The following is a 21,198-nucleotide window of genomic DNA, read 5'->3' as shown; positions in this document are numbered from 1 at the left end:
AAAATAAATTAGCGTTATATGATTTTCAATGTATTGCCAGGTTTAGGATTTTAAAGTATTTTTAAAATTATAAGAAGCCAGTCATAAGATATATCGTTTACAATTATCTATTTTTTAAAAACAATAATGTATTCAAAGTTGTTATGTGTTTTTCCTTTTTACAAAAATTCACTAGTTTCGGTTCAGGAGTCAGTATGAAAACTGTAATAAGCACCCGACAACATTTAAAACATTGAACCTTTTTCATGGATGGTGCAATACAAATATAATGAATTGTACCGTTTATAGTAGTTATCTTTGCCTCAAAGCATTTAGAAACCTGTCACTCTAAAAACTGAAACAATTTCAAATAAACCAATAAATTTAGCGTGAACATTTATTTCTACATTGTAGACAAAATCGAGTTCAATGATGTTGCATGTCACTTCATGAGATTTGGCTGAGCGTTTGTTACATTTTTCTTAATTGTACCCATGATAACAACGAGAAAATCGGAGAATAAATCAATGTGTAAATACAATACGCAATACACAAGACTTTCGTTACGTTTTCTCAAACATTTTTATTAAATATTCTGAGTAAGCCGGAATATTTTCTGTTTTATCTATTTGTTTTTATATAGAAAATATAGAGTTCTAAGATAAGTGCATATTTCTCTATAGGATTTGGCTGAACTTTATCAAAACCACTAACTTGAGATAACTCATGGTGATATTTTGATAGTGAATTGAGCTATGAACATGACATTTTCCTAAGCTGTTAATAACAGTTTTGACAAAATAGTTTTGGCGTAGCCCGAAAGGATTTACAAAATAAGAATAGGCCTATGTTTTCTCTTGGAACATTAGGAATGTCTATGTAAAATTTCAATACAACATATTGAATCGTTTTAGCGTAACAAACAAACTTACTTTCGTATTTATAACAATATTAGGGTTAGGTAGGATTATGACAAATTGTTTCTTGTATTATTTTACAATATGCGTATAATTATGTTTGAAGCTACTGTGTTGTATATCGTAGCCTACTACTCATTGAAATAAATCATTCATCTTCTTCTTCATTTATTTTGAATGCTAGCTTAAATTCAAAGTTCGTATTATGTAAACTTTTGTTGTTTCTTAAGTCTGGTTATTTGATATCATAGATTTAAGCAGAACAATAAAAAAATAATATACTCAGTATAATACGTATTTCTATTTATTTTTCCTCACCAAACTTTTTAATGGCTATACATACAACCTGCTATTTAAAAATAACATTGTAAAACGTTTATCTTAAAATTTGGATGTTTGGAAAGTGATGTTTTCAGAAATAGCCTAGTTATGAGTCATTGTTAGGCTGGACACGTGTGGCAGGTGGGCCGAGATAGCCAGCTTCCTGCGCTCCCAGACTGTATATCCGACATACACAGAATGTAGTTAAGAATTCCTAATCCTTGATGTGTCTGTAATATTTTTAGTGATTAAAGTGTCATCGCACTCGATTATTTTAACTACGTATATTTTGATTGCTTATACGGTCGAGCGTAACACAATTTCTCGTGTTATCACTTTTCGTTTAATATACAGTAACTATTCTATCAATTGGCGTTTTGCACTGTTAAATATCTACTGCTAATTAAAATTTTGGGCACGTTTAATTATTTTCCAATGGTATTTAATAAAAGATTACGATCCACTATTCGTAAATGTGTGAAATAGCCTTTCTTAACAGGTTTTGTTGGGATTATTCTAACATATATAAGGTCCCTATTCTATCAGTCTGTTTCCTTCCCTAGTCACCAATCTCTGTGTTTATAATTCCTTTCTGCATTAAAACCGCCATCGCTTTGCTTGTTGTTGGATTTGAATGTGTTCTTGTGTGTAAAACCCTTGTTTATCTGACGATATCTGTATAATGAGTGTCATGCATTTCTCTATTAGAACTTTCACTACCTAGAGAACATATGAGACAACCCATGATTTCTGAAAGCTCATGATTATCTTATTTTCAGTTTTGAAGTAATGCCATAAACTTTCTCTTGTTGTTTGCAAACCCTTCCAAACATAAGTCACCGTAAAATACAGGTGAGGGTAAGTTATACTAACTCTTTAACTGGCAGGAACACAGTGACAGCTCAAACTGCTGTCTATCTGTATCTGAAGAGATTAAACAACATCTAAACAGCTTCACTAGGCGGAGTATCAACTCTTTCGTTCAACGCAAGGTTTCCCACGGGAGCCGCGGTTGCATAGGAAAGTGTGTGGTACACACCTTCTATGTCTTAGCAGCCGACTAAATGATAAATGAGGCATGCTAAAATTGTATGCAGCTCAATTACAGTTATATTTGTTCTGCAATCTTCTCACTGCATCATGATTACCCATTAAAGCAATGTATAAAAAGTTTTAACGCTCAGTCAAATACCATGGAGTGACATGCACCATCATTGAACTTATTGTTGCTAATTTATAAAGGAACCTAACGCAAAATTTCAAAACTATAGGTCAGTTCGTTTTCGAGATATAGTGCAGTTAGACAGATAAATATTAATTAAATTTTTCCAGCCCCAAGATTGATAGTATTTGTTGACGTACAGCCAATAAAAACATCATAATAAAATTGATTAAGACAGTAACATATTATTTATAAGGTAGAAGTACACCACACCAAGTGTCGTAACAGGTTTCACTGAGGTTGCATACAAAACGTTTAGTCTCCATATGAAATTTGTCTTGTTAAATAGTGTCACATGATACCAATGCCTCATACTCAAATTCAAATATACATGTCAGTTTGCTTTAGAGATATCGTGTGTATAGACAGAGAGACATATAGAAATGAACATGTTCAAGCCTCATGAGTAAACTAAAGTTTAGATAATTACTGAGAACTATATTTCCCTAAACATATATTTTATAATTAACTACTATTTTATAATTTTAAAACATACAATGATGTTCGATTCTGCACAAAGTTAAGAACGATTTACATAAGAGCTGGTCGCACATATAGGACTATTTCCTTGGTAAGTTCAACGGCATAATTCAATTGTGGAACCGTAAACAAATTAGACCGGATGTGACTCTTTTTAACCGCAGTAACTTTTAAGTCGAACGCAAGTTATATATTTTCTACATCGGAAAAATAGCCAAACTATATCACTTCAAGTATCTTAGATCAAAAGTAAATTAAAAGAGCCGAAAGATGGGGCTGTATGATCAAAGTCGGTTTTCATTACTATACCGTACGTTGTCTTGATCCTTTATAAATTGAACTGTTACGCCTCAACTCTAGTTGTATATTTTAGATGACGGATGTTTAAAGATTGTTTCTGTAAAAACAAAATTAAGATCATAACGTATTTATTTAAAAACTACCAATGATATTTAAATTATAACTGGTTTTATGTTGAAACAATTAGAGTACAAAACACCTCAAATAAATAATAAATTGTTAAAAAAACCCTAAGTAATTGTAAGGTTCAGACAAAATCACTGAACATTTATTTGTTTATGTGACTCGTTAACAATTGGAAAATATGTTAACGGATTGAAGTAGCACATGAACAATGTTTATAGACTGGTGTTGTCACTTCTACGATAGGAATCACTTTGTTCCTGCTACATATGTGGAACATATGATGGAACTTGATCGTTGTCTACAATAGTACTGGATATGGACGGAATATGGAGCAACCGAGTTTTTTAAACATAACGTAGCTGTGGTAGAAAGGGTGTATTCAATTAGAATGATAAATAACTACAGTTCACTTTCCTTTAATTGCAGCATCTGTTATCTCAGACTTGACTCCTAGTACAATCTCGTTCGTCAGAAGAGATCCAAAGAAATTCTAAATTCAAATGGAACAAACTCTTTCTATCATGCTTAGAGACTGTTATCAGTAAATGATAATGTTTAATCGTCACGAGTGATAATTACCTATTTGATAATTAACTACTATTTTGTAATGCTAAAACATAAAATGTTGTATGATGTTGCAATAACATAAATGAGAGCTGGTCGCCCATGAGTTCATGCTATCCTGAAAAATAATGTTCAAATTTAATAAATCATAATATGGCTTAGGCTACTTGCACTAGACTAGACCACGGGCTGTTTCACGTAAAATGATGAAATAGACATAAGCAACACTACACATCCACCCAGCTGCTCGAATGTCGCTCTGGGATCATCTTTAAAAAATAAAAATTGTATTTATTTTAAAGTTTTCTACGATATGTATTAGTAGTTCAAGTCTGCGTGATTTACTAATAAACAATATATAAACGCCACATAAATCGTGCAGTATATGTATACCTTTAATATGGGTCTTGTAAAAATTAATTAGTATTGCCGGTAGGTAGGCTATAATATTGCTGGCAAATAAGTGTATTAGTATCAATAAAATTGTATTTTTTGATGCAAAATACTCAATTGATTGTTACGAAAGACACCAGGAGTAATACAATTCCAGGAGTACACTATCTCTTATAACCAAAATTGCAAGATATAGCTTAGGGTGGAGTCCAGCACTTTTGAATGTGTAAACATAGGTGCTATTAAGCACTATATAGTTTAAAATGTTGTTTCTTAAAATTCATAGCGTTTCGGTTTCATAACAACCAACTGGCTAGCTTACAAAATAAATAATCATTCATGGGGAAGTTTTGTGTTGTAAATGTGCTTTGTGATCAGGTAAATAGGCGTATCCAGGGGAGGAGGGTTTGGATGTTGTAACCGCCCCTCACCTTTAATACATATATTTAAATTATATTTTAACTTGAGTTAAACTGAAAGTATACTCGTATTTGAACAATTTGTCATAGTTCAGTTTTGTTTTAATTTCTTTTGAAATTTAACTATAACAGCTGACACAAGACTCATGCGTTGTAATTTTCGGAATGGCGAGTCCGTTTGCGACCCGAAGGGTAAATTACATAATAGTCTTGAACAATTATAAATTGAGGGTAAGAGGCATTACAAGCCTTTGAGCACATTAACAGAATGATGCTGTTTTGTCTAGCTAGGAATGATACTTATAAGAAATTTACGTTCTTGAAAGGTTCAAGAAAGGATCCGTGTACTTAGTTGAACTTTTTATTTATTCATAGGCTTCCTAAAAGATGTAGAGCGTTCTTATTGAACAGGATACGGAGTTGAATTTAGTTCAGTTCTCCCAGCCAATCAGTCCGGCATTTTCTTCAATTAAATGTGCCATTATTTAAAACCATACACGTTTAATTTAAACATCTAGCTGTTTTATTTGTGTCCAAACAACATTTCATCTTTTATTTTAAAATATAGGATAGATAGGTGCTCGTTTAGCACGCCGACGGCACAGAGGCTGGTCGGGCCGAAACGCGGCATTTCTAGAATTGTGCACCCAAGATTTTGCAAGATGTGGACCTACACGTACAAGTAAGTCCTTAATTTAAAAAAAAATTGAAAATTTTTACTCAACAAAATTCAAAATGGCGGCTAGTTAAAATCTTTGATGGTGAATTTCTCAAAAACTACTTCCTGTATAAAACATTTACTAGAATATAAAAAAATATAAATTTATTTATAAAACGAACGGTACCTCATTTTTTGAAATCGCTCAAGAAATAAAAAAGTTATGACATTTTTCTTAACCTAGTAACATATCACATTTACAAGTTTTTTCTTGTTTAAAAAAACTACAGTAGCCTACAATTGTTTAGAACATTCAACAAAAATATCTCACATTAAACAAAAGAGTTTTAAGCTGTCATTATTAAGAAATACGGAATAACTTAACAGAGCAACATTTATTTCAAAATATTAGGGATCACTTTACAACAAATGTTCAATATGCCTTCCATTTGATGCGATGCATGCATTAACACGTCTGGTCATTGATTGCCGAGTTCTTTCAATTATTCCTGGTGTATTCCTTACAGTGTTACAGGCTGCAGTGATACGCTGTAAAAGGTCATCCCTGGTATTAACTGGTCTTTCATAAACTAGAGTTTTCAAATGGCCCCAAAGGAAGAAATCGATTGGATTTAGATCTGGCGACCGAGGCGGCCATGATACAGGTCCCCCTCTGCCTATCCATCTTTCCCCATAAGTTTGGTCCAGAAATTGCCTGACATCTAGTCTGAAATGCGCGGGAGCTCCATCATGCATGAACCAACAGTGCTCTTTCACACCCAAGGGAACATCATCTAAAATTTCAGGCAATTCGTGTTGTAAGAAATGTCTGTAGTTTTCACCATTTAGTATGTCAGGTAATACAAAAGGACCTAATAAACAGTCTCCAATGATGCCTGCCCAAACATTTATTTTAAACTGCTGTTGATGTCTCCCTTCATGAATGGCTTGTGGGTTTTCATCAGCCCATTGATGCATATTGTGGTAGTTGGTTATTCCATCTCGATTAAAACAAGCTTCATCTGTATACACAACTAATGATGTAAAACCAGGGTTGTTAGCTTGCTGATAAAACCATTGGCAAAACTGTAAACGTAATGGAAAGTCAGCTGGACCAAGGGCTTGTACACGCTGATAATGGTACGGATATAACATCTGCTCATGTAGAACTCGCCATACTGTCATGTGGTCTACGTTGAGTATTGCTCCTAACTGCCTAGTTCTTACGCCTGGATCTTCCTCTACTCGCTGTAAGATGTTTTCTTCCAAATCAGGAGTTCTACGCTGTCTCTGTACACCTCGGTCTGCAGTAGAAGGTAACAAAGTGCCAGTCTCATGAAGTCGGTTGAAAACAGCAGCAAATGTTGAATGAGTAGGTTGTTGTCGATTTGGAAATGATTCGTAATACAGGCGGGATGCTAGGCGACTATTACCGTTAGCTTTTCCATACATAAATATCATGTCAGCTTGATGGCTAAATGGGTAACCTGCCATCTTCAATAGAATAAGAGCACTATCTACTAATAATATTTCTACAAGTGAAAGTAACAGATCATATCTTGTCAAAAATAAACAAGGAAATGACTTACTTATCTGAATTCATTGTTGTTCTAATCAGCTGTGTCTCAACATGAAAACATATTCAGCTGTTTAAACCATGAAAGTTGAGTCATGTAGATTGCTTGTTACAATGTCGTTTTTAAAATTTAATACTAATTATCATGTTTAAAGTTTTTTAACCCAAAATATCGTTTTATTTTTATACTGCCTAAATACTCACATTAACTTTTGAAACAAGAAAAAAAAAACTTGTAAATGTGATATGTTACTAGGTTAAGAAAAATGCCATAATTTTTTTATTTCTTGAGCGATTTCAAAAAATGAGGTACCGTTCGTTTTATAAATAAATTTATATTTTTTTTATATTCTAATAAATTTTTTATACAGGAAGTAGTTTTTGAGAAATTCACCATCAAAGATTTTAACTAGCCGCCATTTTGAATTTTGTTGAGTAAAAATTTTCATTTTTTTTAAAAATTAACAATCTTTACTAGATTAGCATATGTTGAAAAATTTAACTTTGTACCTTTAATGGCTGTTTAGAAAAAAAATTTAATGTAATAAACACAAACAGACGGACAGACGGAAAACGATGCATTTTAGGACATACATTTATAGGAACTTTTTGGTTCGTTTTGACCTCAGGAACAACCTCCTGAAGTTTGTCGGTGTATTTTAGTTACACCCTGTATAATTCTTTTGTGCGTATATTGTGCGTCACTGATCTCCTGCTAAGCGCATGAACTAATTTTAATGACATTTTTTGTGTGTCTTCAGGTGAATTCAAGAATGGTTTAGATTTACAATCCGGTCAAATTTAAATTGTTTCATTTAATTAGTTTTTTTATTTATACAGTGTTGCAGATTTTAGAATATTTTACATTGATTCCGGAAGACTGCGCTATGCACGTAATACAAAGTGTACTGATACTTAACAGCTGTTAATACTTTCACCTGAACTTCTTCAAAGAGGCAGAAACATTTGTTCATATTTAAATTTCAGAAAATATTAAACTGTTTTAAAAGTGCTTAATCAGTACCTACTATAATGCAGATTTGCAAAAACGAAGTTATTATCTAATTTTAAATTTTAATTGACCCAATAATCAATAAACCATGTAATGCAATGAAAATACTAATTAAACACTGTTATAAAAACTACCTTATAGTACAAAGCAGTGAATGTTTGCACATAAGCTAATCGAATATGGTTAACTCCCTTGACATTGTGTATGCCATTTTTATTGTAGCGAAAGAAAAGCAAGGGGAGCACACTCTCCTTTATAAATTTTTCTTGATCAGTGAAAACGTCAAAATCACTTCAGTGTCAGAAATTAATCTAAGTTGGATTCCAAAAACCAACAAATGGGAAGATTTTTTTTGTAAGTGCAACAGCATAATCCAATAGTGTAACCGTAAATAAGGTTGCAGTAACTTTTAAGTCGCATTGTAAGATATATATTTTCTTCATCGGAAAAAGAGGCTAACTATAAAAATGTCGCCTTAAGAATCATAGATCGAAAAAAAATTGAAAGGATCGAAAGAAGACGCTGTATGATCGAAGTTGGTTTCCGTTAGTATATATTTCTTGATCGGTGAAAACTCTACAATAGTACCGGAACTGAACGGAACTTGGAGAAACAGTTTTCTACACAAAACATAGCTGTGGTAGGAAAGATGTATTGAATTTGAATGTTAAATTTAGCTCCAGTTCACCTTTCTTGTATTGCAGCTTCTGTTATCTGACGCTGTCTCAGGCTTGACTCCTAGTATCTCGTTCCTCTGAAGGGATCCAAAGATAGTTAGAAAGTCAGAATGAAATTCAAAATACAAATTTAATCAACCCTTCCCACCATATCTACGTTATGTGTAGAAAACTCGGTTGCTCCACTGTGCTTCAGATCATCGTAGTGCACTCAGTTGTGCATATGATGAGAAAATGAGAACACTACTTCATCTATTTGTATGGGTCTCTGTTGATGTAAAGGTGTTAAAGCTTCGTTTTGAGCTTCTTCGTAGCCGACTTTCTTTGATCTCTCCAGGGCTCAAGTTTGAGACAGCGTCAAAAACCACACACTTCTATAAAAGGATTGTGAATTGCAGCTAAATTCAACATTCAAACATCATAAGTGCTTTGACAAAGTAGGCAACGGCCGCGTGTAACAGCTGGTTGATTTATAAATAAATACATGTCTAATGAGAATAAATCCCTATCAGTCTTTCTTCAAAAGATATACACACAATGCAGAATAAGAATAAGGAATAATGATAAGTTAACGAGGAGAAAGCTTAAATTTTAAACGAAACTGTTTTTTCTTATCATAATCCAAAATAACATACAAAATATTTTTCTTTTACTCGAATACATGGGTAAATACAACCTTATCAGTAAACGATTATTCCAATGTGATATAGATGTATAGTCTACTGTAATGTGGTAGAAGTTTGAAATAAGATGTTTAGCATATAAGAGAGGTCTTCGGGTCCCGGTTCCGTCAGGTATATCCTTTAGAAAAACAAATTATAGTAAACAATTTATGGCATGGCTGTCTTTTTCTAGTTTTTAAAATGCTTTCAAAATCTTAAATTTGTCTTGAAAGCGGTGTAACAATTTTCATTTTTTATTGTACCAAAGGTATCAGTGGAGAAAAGCAGTTTTAAACCATATACCACACAATGGGCTTCCCATTAAGTATTTTTAGTGTGAACTTCAACATCTTGAACCTGAATTGGGTTCCTATTAAAAAATCGTACAAATTAATTTACATCATAGTTTTGTTGAACATATACCGTATATTGATCAAGAACTTCAAAAGGGAATGGTTGTTAGAAAACAAGTGCCCAAGATATTAAGGACTATTTAGGAACTATGTGTATCGAGTCATCAGCCGATGTGGCAGGAAACAAAACGTAGGTCGGGACCGGAAGATGAGCAATAAAGAGATTGGAGAGCGAGCAGCCAACTTAGTTCGTAGCTCGTGGGATCTCCGCATGGAGCGCGACATCACCGAGTCTGTTTTTCACCCAAACCACACATGTAGGAACAACAAAGTCTAAACCGATCTTCTTTAGAAAAAACAAAAGAATTGGGCTGCTAATTGGTATGTGCAGTTTTTAACTGCAATAGTATGATATAATATGTAATCAAGAAGTAAAACAAACTTATGTATAGAGATAACTAAATTGTGACTGCAGTGTCATTGCATTATCCACTGCATACGCCGTGAGTACAGTGGGCTCACACCGCCTTCTACGTAGGACGCAACGCAGGATAGCGATGATCACTCTGCCCCAATGTTATTGGTATTCTCTGCTTTCCTAATACTTGACACGTTCATCACTAACATTTTCAGACACTATTACGTCATAATCGCTCTCTCCCCTACACAGCAGTGACGGTAGCATCATCCAATTCTCTTGCCAACCTCTGTGCGCCTGATACTCTTTGCTTGTATTACTTTGGAAGTTGCGTAAACCACGCCCCCACCGCCATTCTGCCATCTCATTTGTACGTTCTGTTTTCCAATAGAAAAATAGGATCGCTTGTCCCTTGGACCGCTTGTCGGCCTCCGTTATAGAACTGATTACGATAAGCTCAAGCGTCTGTTGGTCTGTGCGGACTGGGCTGATGTGTATCGCCAATCAGATGCGTCATCTGCTTTCGATTGTTTCTTTCACACTTTCGTTTGTTTTATTTCTCAATGTAAAATCCCTATACAGAATCAAACTAAGAATAAGAAACTTAAGCCTTGGATAAATGAATCACTCTGCTTCAAAATAAAGAGAAGGAATTTGCTTTTTAAAATTTTAAAAATTCAAATTCAAATTCAAATTCAAATTCCTTTAATGTCGTAAGACAACTTTTGTTGTATGACAGAGTCAAGTACATGCTGTATATACATAGGTTATAAAGAAAAACAATAAAAATACAATGGTTATACAACAGTAAATATTATACTAAATTTTTTTTTTTTTTTTAAGACACCCGAGTAACGAAAAATTAAATAAATATTACTTAAGATTTAGGAATGATTTGCGGAAAAGGAAATTAGAAAAGTAAAAAACGAATATTATTTTAATAAATTTGATAAATGTAAGGGTAATTCTAGAGCTACTTGGAATTGTTAATGAAGTAACTGGGCAAAAGAAAGAAAATAATAGGTTAGTGTGTTTAGAGGTGGGCGATAGGATTGAACAAGACTGTAGAATAGTGGCAAACGAATTTAATTCTTATTTTCTCAATATAGTAGACAATCTCGATTTAGGCAATACTCCGCCTATTGAGTTCTCTTCGCTGATATTGAAAGACTATTTTCCGGTAACCAATCAACTGAGTTCAATGTTTATCTATCCCGTCTTACCACAGAATGTTGAAAGTGTAATAAAATCTCTAAAAAATAATACAGCTCCAGGAATTGATGGAATTAGTTCTTTTTTATTAAAACAGGTTTATTGTAATGTATTACAAATTCTAACTTATTTAATTAATTTAAGTTTTCAGACTGGGGTTTTTCCTGAGCGTCTGAGAACTGCAGTTGTCATACCCATATACAAAACAGGCTCGAATAAAAAATGCAGTAACTTCAGGCCTATATCTTTGCTTTCATGTTTTTCTAAAGTATACGAAAAGATTATGAAGCAAAGATTGGTTAAGATTTTAGAAAACAGCAATTTCTTTAGCATGAATCAATTTAGTTTCAGGGAAGGGATGAATACTGAAAGTGCTGTGTCAAATTTTATAACTGATATCTATAATGGAATCAATGAAAACAAATGTGTCAGTGGGTTGTTTTTAGATATAAGAAAGGCTTTCGACACTGTTGATCATGGTATTCTATTAGACAAATTGTATAAAAGTGGAATAAGGGGTGTTAGTCTTAAATGGTTTAGGAGTTATTTACTAGAAAGAAAACAGTGTGTTAAAATAAATTCGTACATCAGTGAAACGGGTATAATAAAGCAAGGGGTTCCTCAGGGCTCTGTTCTGGGAGCAACCCTTTTCATAATTTATATAAATGATCTATGTAATGCCAGATTTCAAGGAAAAGTTACATCATTTGCCGATGACACTGCCCTTTGCTATGTTGGTAGAAGTTGGGATCTGGTTCAATCGTCAATGCAAAACGATCTTAAGGCAATTCAATGGTGGTTTACCAATAATAATATGCTTTAAGTGCAGAGAAAACCAAGTACGTAAATTTTAATGTAAAGAAGAACATTATTTTTTATATTAATCTGGAATATAAGTGTGCTAACTGTCTTATTTACCAGGGAGTTTGTGGGACGGGTAAATGTGCTGTTGTGGAAAGAGCGGAATACATTAAGTATTTAGGAATTCATCTTGACGAAAGAATAAACTGGAAAATTCATATTAATAAATTAAAAAAACAATTTAAACAATATTTTGAGATACTTTTATTTTTTACGAGAAATGTGTAATGAAACATTGTTACGAATGTTATATTTTGCTTTGGTACAAAGTAGATTAGAATATGGAATAGTTTTTGGGGAGAGACATATTTTTCAAACATTAAGCCATTATACATTCTCCAAAAACATTTCATAAGATTAATATTCTTTAAAAATAGAACTGAGTTTTCACGTCCTCTTTTTGAACAGATAAAAATACTTCCATTACAGTCCTTGTTTGTCTACAATGTAATGAAACTTTTCTATAAAAAGAATGGTTGCATGCCTCGTGATAATAATGCATACAAGCATAGACTTAGGAATAGAAATGCATTTTTTGTCCCAAAACCTTGTACAACCTTTTTTTACGAAATACTATATTTTTGTTGCCCCTAGGATTTATAATAAATTACCGGAGAGTATTAAAACTTCTAAAAACGTAAATATATTCGTAAAAAGACTTAAAAATTGGTTATTTAGTATAAAAGAGATTAAAACACTGCTAGAGATTCCTGGATGAGTAAATTAAAGTTGTAGTAGCAAAAATTTCAGCAGGGTATTGTTATTTAATTGTTCGATTTCTTATATTTCAATATTCGTAGTAGCTGTATTAATATTATTTTATTGTTATATGTATATATGTATATATGTGTGTATGTATGTTTATATGGATATGTGTGTGAATGTATATTTTACAAGGAGTTATTTTATTTTACATTATATGGTACAATTTAACCATATTAAATAGATGCGTGTTTTGTTTTGATTGTTTATGAGTGAGAAGTTGAATTTTATGTTTTTGTAATTCTGGAGCTGGATAAACCATTTGTAAAAATACATTGATGGAACCTCCAAACAGGCTTAGCCTTGGAGGCCCTATTATTTCCTCATATATATTAATATCATATTTTTATTTTGTTTTAAAACTATAAATTAAACTGGCATTTAATTGAATTTAAGTTTATTTTTAAGTAGGACTTATGTAGCCTAAAAAACCTGGCAACAAGACATTTGAGTTTTAGTTTTAGTTTTCAATCTTTCTACGTAAAAATGAATAACTTGTAAATGTTTATTTTATTTTGAGGAAATAAATATAATCTATTCTATTCTAATCTATTCTATTCTATATAAGAATCTTAATTATTGGAATTTAGGTCATTAATTCCAATTTCGCTAATAAAGTAGAAACGTGTATAATGTTTAACTCAAACGCATCACAAGAGTTGCATACAACTTTGTACAATAGTAGGGACACTTATTTATTACTTTAAATGAGATTCGCCTCACGAATATCTTCTAAGTAAAACTTCTGACATGCAAATAAAGGTGATTCGTATTGATGTTTTAGTTGCTATGATAATGTTTATAATAAAAAGATTATACAAAAATCGAATTAATTTCATTACTTGAAGTAGTCAAAAATCGATCTTTGACCTAATAAAACTGATTGTTGGTTGACAATTGACATTGATACTTTTTGCGTAGTAAAAAGCCTAGTGCGTCAGCAACCACATCACTCAGCGTTTTTATTGCTAATTTTACATTTAAGGTGGATTTACACATAACCTGATACCTCCCTGCCGTGCCGTTTTAGTCGAAATAGTTAATTTAGATTCGCCATTTAGTTTACATGAGACGGAAGATTCACAATTTACACACATCCGTTTTCATCCGATCGCTCGCGAGGGCGATCCGCGGCAGGTGACCGGTTGGCGGCAAGGGCACGGCAGCGGTATGGCAGTGGCGATTGTAGGACTGTAGGTCCACGCCTAGTTTGACGAGAGTGGCTGACGTCACTTTTCTGCAGGGTAGGACTAACTGGTGTCGGCGTGGACTAACTGTCCTACTTTTCAAAACTGACCTGACCTTGCATTAGTTTTTCTACCTGCACTTATTCTTTATTCTGGTCAGTAATGCTTCCACTACATTCGCACAGCGTACTGCTAAAGCAGTAAATATTAACAACAGTTTACTCAAGCTATCACATATGAAGTGGATTACTAATAGGGATTATACTTTAACGAATTCGATATAGCATTATATTATTACTATCTGATTAATTTGGCATTGTCCTAATGAATCATAAACATCTACAGTAAGTTTGTATCAGTTATTCCTTATATTGGACCATCGTTTGTATAATACCGTACATACCAGTAGACACGTTACTCGTAATACACTTTAATTGAAATGGATGGTTTATTGTTTTATTAACATTGTTAATAGTTACAATAACCATTTAGTTCATATCTAATATAATTTTTAAAGTTGTACCATATTAAGTTAAATAGATACAAAGAAAAAATATTTTACTACCTTAAATAATGGCTCTTGGCATATAATTCAAACAGTAAACAAAACATCTGCCTACACTAAGTACTAACTTACATAATAGTGACCTTATGCCGCTAACGATACGTTATAAATATCGCTCAATCAGGAATTCGATGAACTGCTAAAAAATTTGTCTAGTTTCATTCAAACTTCCAATTGCTATTCATCGCTATATCCCGCTGCGAAAAAATTTAACGTTATTTCAAATAGTGATCCCGGAACGACAGGAAATAACATGTTTAATTACTAGCAGTTATAAGGACTTCGAACGCTCCAAATTCTTAAATTTATTCTTAAATTATATTAGTTTTATTCCCCTTTAAAATAAACCGTTAACCGTTAAAATTTTTTAAATTTGGTGTTTAGTTAATAATAAAGCTCTAGTTAATATTGCTTTGTTTTCTCGAACAAGGTACATACAAACTTCTGAGAAGCCTACTTCTGTCAAAAGTCAAATAAACTATGCGTTTTATAACTATATAAAAGTTATATAGTACATTCCTTTGATGTCTGCATACAGTACTCATCATGCATACTCACTATTTACTAATGTGTACAGTTAAAGTAGACTTTTAATAAAACTTTTAGTTTTCTTATCTAAATATTTGTGTTACTTGTGCTCAACAGTGGTCGCAAAAAAAGTTTGAAATAAAAAGTGTTGTTATTATCAAGCTTACTCTATGCTTTCACGACTAAATGTACGGAAATTTATGATTGTGATATTATAAAACAATGTTTACACAGAACAATTGACTAAAGTTAACAGGCTCTTATACTATTATATAAATCTCTTGTTCTCTTTACCTGATTTTTCTGTGCATTCTTACAATATTTTGATCGTTGTTCTCCTAGTCGGAGCAAAAACGTATCCAATAAAGCAAATACAACTATAATCGTTAAAGACATTCTTAAGTTAGAAATGGCCTAACTAACCTGATTTTATTTTATGTATATAATTTTGTTTTATTCTTTTTGCAGCTGTCTTATGTAGTGTACTGAAAACTATTTAGCAGATATAGAGTTTAGATCTCGAAACATCCATTCAAGTGCTGCAATGTGAGTACGACGATCCCTTGTAAACCCCTCGTCAAAATAAACCCGTGAGTCGGACAGTGGGTCCCAGGCCTGGACCGTGGACCTACTGTCCACCCCTTAAGAAGTAGGTAAGAAATGCTTCCGGCAGTTTAATGGACCTACAGTCCGTTTACCGGCAGTGGCAGAGAGCGTGTTACAAAGATAACCTGTTGGCGCCCAGCCGTCGCCTTACCGGTTATTTTGTCCCCGCCAGGGTGTTTTATACATAATATAAAACAATATATTAATATTATTATATATTATTATAAGTAGATAACAAACTGGCGGTCCTGGACCACTTTCGGAGCCAACAGTAAATCAAGGGAAAATACTGTTTAAAGGACAATAAACGAATCTGTAAAATCAAACAGTAACTCACGAATGAAAAATTACCGAATCTATAGCTGTTTGCTTCTACTTTCTTGAGCAGTTTTAATGTAAAATCTCCTTAGAATCAATCTATTGGAAATGTTGTCAAATCTGCTACGAATAAACTATAAATTAAAACTTATAAACGGAAATGATGGAATTTGTTAACAATCACTTGAGAAGTCGGGGAGAATGTGAGTAAAACCACATTCTTTTCACGAGGTTCATTATTTATCTTTTCCAAGTGTACTATAAAATCATCGAGGATTTCTGGCTTAAAATCGTAATCAAATTCAATATCCAAATAGTGAAAGATTATAGGTAAAATCTTCTCATAAAAACGTGTGTATCGATACCTAAAAACCTAATGTATTCTTTGAGAAGGAAAATAATTTTTTCAAGGGTTATGAGAGATAAGTAAAAATTTTTATTCTGTTTTCTAAATTCTGTAACAAATTTGGTTTGTTTTTTACCTTCATATTGCAATTTTGTAAGCAGGTTATTCAAATGTGTTAGTTTATTTCGAAATTTCTTAGGTTTAGGTCTTTCGTACAAAATTAAATTACAATCTCTACAAACTAAATATCTTTTATCAATAACTTTTCCTCTATTATAACACTTGTAACAGTTGGCATTATATTCTTCCATTACACAAAAAAGATTTTTTGTTATAAATGGAGATTATGGAACTAACTCTGCCGAGATATAAATTTTTCAGCGCAAATGTTTGTGTTTACATTTCTACAACAGAGATAAATAGAAACAATTTCATTCTATTGTACAACTATTTAGGATATTTTGTCTATGATTACAAAGATTATTCCGGAAGAAATCGAGATTTTTCATCAGCGAAAGAGTATATTTTTGAAGTTTTAGAAGGAATGAAAGAGAATAATATGAACGTCATCAATTATTGTTAAAGACATACAAAATGAGTGTTGTTAGTGTGCGTATTTTTGCGATATCTACTTAACTTCTAAGAAATTGGGAATGGGAGAAGAAGAAAGGTATCATGTGTTTTATTTCAATCAACTCTAGATTTGTGACGTCTGCTGAGAGCGTTTGTACCACTAACGCTTGACCTCGAATCTCATTTTATTGAATCATGTGAGAGGCGTTTGTGTCACTAACGCTTGACCTTGGTTTGCTCACGCCGTGAACAATGACCTTGCTTTGCTCACACTACAATGACCTTGCTTTGCTCACACCGTGTGCAACAATGAAATCACTGTAAAAACACTTAATTCTGTATTACAAATGAACACTATTTTCACACAATGTTTTTATCACAGTTTAGAATGTCTACACAAATTCACAATCTTCTTGTAATGTCTTTCTTCGAGAATATAATAGAAACTTATTAAATATGAAGGACAACGCCCAGTGGAACACTTCACTTCACTTTTAACAAGAAACACAGATCTTCACAGCAATCTTCTTACTTTATAAAGTCCATATCTTCTTTCTTCAACTCACAAATACATTAGAATCTTCTAAATAATGATATATCTTGTTAAATTTCGTTAAAATAGAGGAGGATCACACATGGCTAGCTATACGTGGCCAACGCCCAGCAAGAGATGAAGACGAGATGTAGTGTTACCAACATGTTAAAATGAAATGTCTCAATTCCCTAGAACTGTTATAGTTTCCAATGTATATTAAATAAGTGAATATCAATATTTATTTCAAACCTTGTTGTTCAAAAATCACTCAACCGATTTAAATGAAATTTGGTACACATATAGTAAATACTTAACTCTTTCGACTTAACTTATCCATAAGGGTGAAATCATCCCCTATTTCTTAATATTCATAGAAAAATAAAAAAAATTATCGGAAAAATCTGAAACTTCAAAAACAAGCGAGTTCAACTTAAAATTTCATGAAAATAACAAAATTTTCCAAATCTACCCCCATCATCCCTTATCTTTAAACTCTTATATCTAGAGAACTATTGGAGCTTTTTTGATTAAATTTGGTATATAGGTTCAGTAAATATTGAAATATTTTTTAAAATCATCACTTCCGGTCCATGACCTTGAAATAGTTTTTTCCTAATATCATCCCTATATTTCAAAGTTTTTTAATGCAATTAAAATGTATACTTTTATCAACGTCTTTACCAATTCTGTAAAGTTTTAAAATTATCCGATGAATAATAGTGAAAATAACGCGATTTTTACTGAATTTCTCTAATATCGTTCTTAATCACATCATAGGCCAAAAATTTCTCAGAGACAACAACCACATAACAAATCGCGTTTGTAACAGCTTTTTGAAAATCCATATTGATAACTATATCGTTCTTTGAACCAGAAATATTTGTCAAACTCTTTGTTGTATCAATGACATAAATAAGTCTATTCGCTAAAAATTCTTTAGGATTGTAATACATTTTCTTATTATTACAGTAAACTTTCTTAAAATCTTGATACATCTGATACATGATTCTGAAAAGACCTCCTGAAATGTTTAAATTTTGTAATTCATCTGGATAATAAGAACCGTTCAATTTTACTCTGATATTTTTTACATCCAAACTATCAAACTTTGAAGGATTTTTTTCTTGATTATTCTGTCTATCTGTTTGAAAACCTATAATAACGAACTTGGGATTGAAGATATTTCTATAAATATTTGTAATATCGAACGAATAAGTTGTTCCGGAAATACCTTTTTGTTCAATACATTGCCAATCTAGAAAATTAAACATAATGTTTTGACTTTTTGTAATTTCATCAATCAAACTAATTTTACTCGTGGTTTTATAATCAATCATTGGAACTCTAATAAAAAAATATGTAATTGTTATTTTTCCATCAACAGGCATAACATTTCCAGTTGCAGTCTTCAGAATCACATCATCGTCTTCTGCTCTTATGAAACTTAGATAAAATCCTCCTTTATAGATCGGAATATTAACATTTTCAAAAAATCCTAATCCAAAATGAGATAAATTTCCAACTGCTTCAAAAACACCAAATTTAAAATCTGATTCAAAGCCATTAGAAGTTTGAGAAATAACATCACTTTTTGAATAACAAATGGTTCCTTTAATAGTGCTTAATTGGCCACAGTTTTCGACTTCTTCTATCAATTTATTGTGTTTTCTTACTTCAATCTTAGAAAATAAAAACGGTATAAAATTATCGATTAATCTAACATTATCAGTTCCAAGATATGCTTGACCATCTTGTTTTGTTAAAGTTCCAGAAATATAAAACTGGAAGTTAGACGAGCAAAAATCATCTCCAAAATCAATATTAAACTCAGTTCTTTTATTCGGTCCATTCAAATGTTGTTTACTAATTGGATAGAAATTTTTAAAATCCGCCCTTTCAATATCGCCTGAATACTTTTTGTAGTCCGCCATTTATATAGAAAAAATTTCAAGATTGTTTTACGAAAATTTTAATCATGTATAAGTCGATAAGAAAAGATCTTAGTCATTTATTAATGATCAACTTCGTCATATTCGGGATTCTCTTCCTTAAATTTTGCAATTTCGGCCACATATTTCAATAAAATCTGCACAGGATAGTAACCACTATCTATAATATTATTCCAATCAACTGTATCTTTATTTTCATCCAAAAACTTTATACTCAAGTGTTGATAGAGACAAAGAACAGACATATGATCTTTTAATTGATAATATATTTTCATGAATGAACTCTGATGATAAAGTTTGATATTTAGCAATGTTATACCAATTCAATTTGTTTACGTATAATCTCATCATATCTTCGGATAATTCATATTTTTGAGAAATATCATCCCAATGTTCTTTTTTCAAATCTCTTTCGTGTTGCATTATAAAAAGATCGAAAGCACTGTAATGTCCCGCCATCTCTATTTATTAAGAAAAAATTTCAAGTTTTTATAAATTGGCTCTTTTTAGCGTTACATTCAGCACGTTTTCCAGAAACTCTTTTAACTCCATTGATGTTTGCATAGTATTTTATATCATTTGTTGCAGTTTTTTCTTTACATCTCACACAGTATATGAGCGTCATTTATATAAGGAAATTTTATCAGGCATAAAACCCTACGCGAATACCTATTGAGTAAGATCTTTCTCCATATTATTAAGTTTTTCTTCTATTTTTTGAAATTTGTCAGCATAAGAATCATTGTATTCAACAAATTTATGACCAATATTCTCAAAAGTTTTCGTAGCATCTAAAGTAAACTTATCAAAAGACTCTTTAAATTTAGTAAGTTTTTCATTAATTTCACCAACATCGTCTACTTATCTTTTACTTCTTTCATCAAGTTTTTCATAGACTTCTGTTGTAAAATCTTTAACATGCTGTTTATGATTCTCATAATTTTGTTTTAGTTCATTAAACATTTTAATAGGATCTTCTAATTGAATCATTACAACAAAATCAAATGGATTAATTCCTTTACTAACACTGCTAATTCTTTTTCCTTTAAAATCTAAGGCATTTTTAACATTCGGATCATTTAAATCAACAATATCGATGTTTTCTGATAATTTTAGAGGTTTTAAAATTTGTTCTTTAACAACAACATCATGTTTGTCAATACCAGGTCGAACACCGACAATTCTTTTTTTATTAGCCAAACTAACATATTTCTTTTCAACTTTGATCGCTTCAGTAATTTTATCAGCTTTTTCGATATAAGACATTAAATTGGTAAATATTTTTTTGCACCATCTTCAAATTCTTTTTTCAATGTTTTTATTTTATCAGCAACTTCACTTGAACTCATGAAATTTGCAAGTTTGTTATCATATTCTGCTTTAAAATCTTCAATCTCGACAGCAAACATATCTGAATCTGGAAGGGTTTGTAATACATTTTCTAACTTGTTATCAAACTCATTTCTCAAACTATCAAAATTGAAACTATTATCTATATTTTGAATAATTTCTGTTTTAATTTGTGTTCCAAATACGTCAAAAATATTTTGTGAATCCATATTTATTAAGTAATAATTTGTTGACAACTTCTTTAAAATCTTTACCATCACTCAGCTCATTCAAAACAAAAACACATAAATGACCACAAATTGGGGGATCTTTATAATCTTGAATCTGAG

This window comes from Homalodisca vitripennis, unplaced genomic scaffold, assembly GCF_021130785.1.
Source record: "Homalodisca vitripennis isolate AUS2020 unplaced genomic scaffold, UT_GWSS_2.1 ScUCBcl_44;HRSCAF=766, whole genome shotgun sequence".
Taxonomy (NCBI): domain Eukaryota; kingdom Metazoa; phylum Arthropoda; class Insecta; order Hemiptera; family Cicadellidae; genus Homalodisca; species Homalodisca vitripennis.
This window is presented reverse-complemented; position numbering follows the sequence as displayed.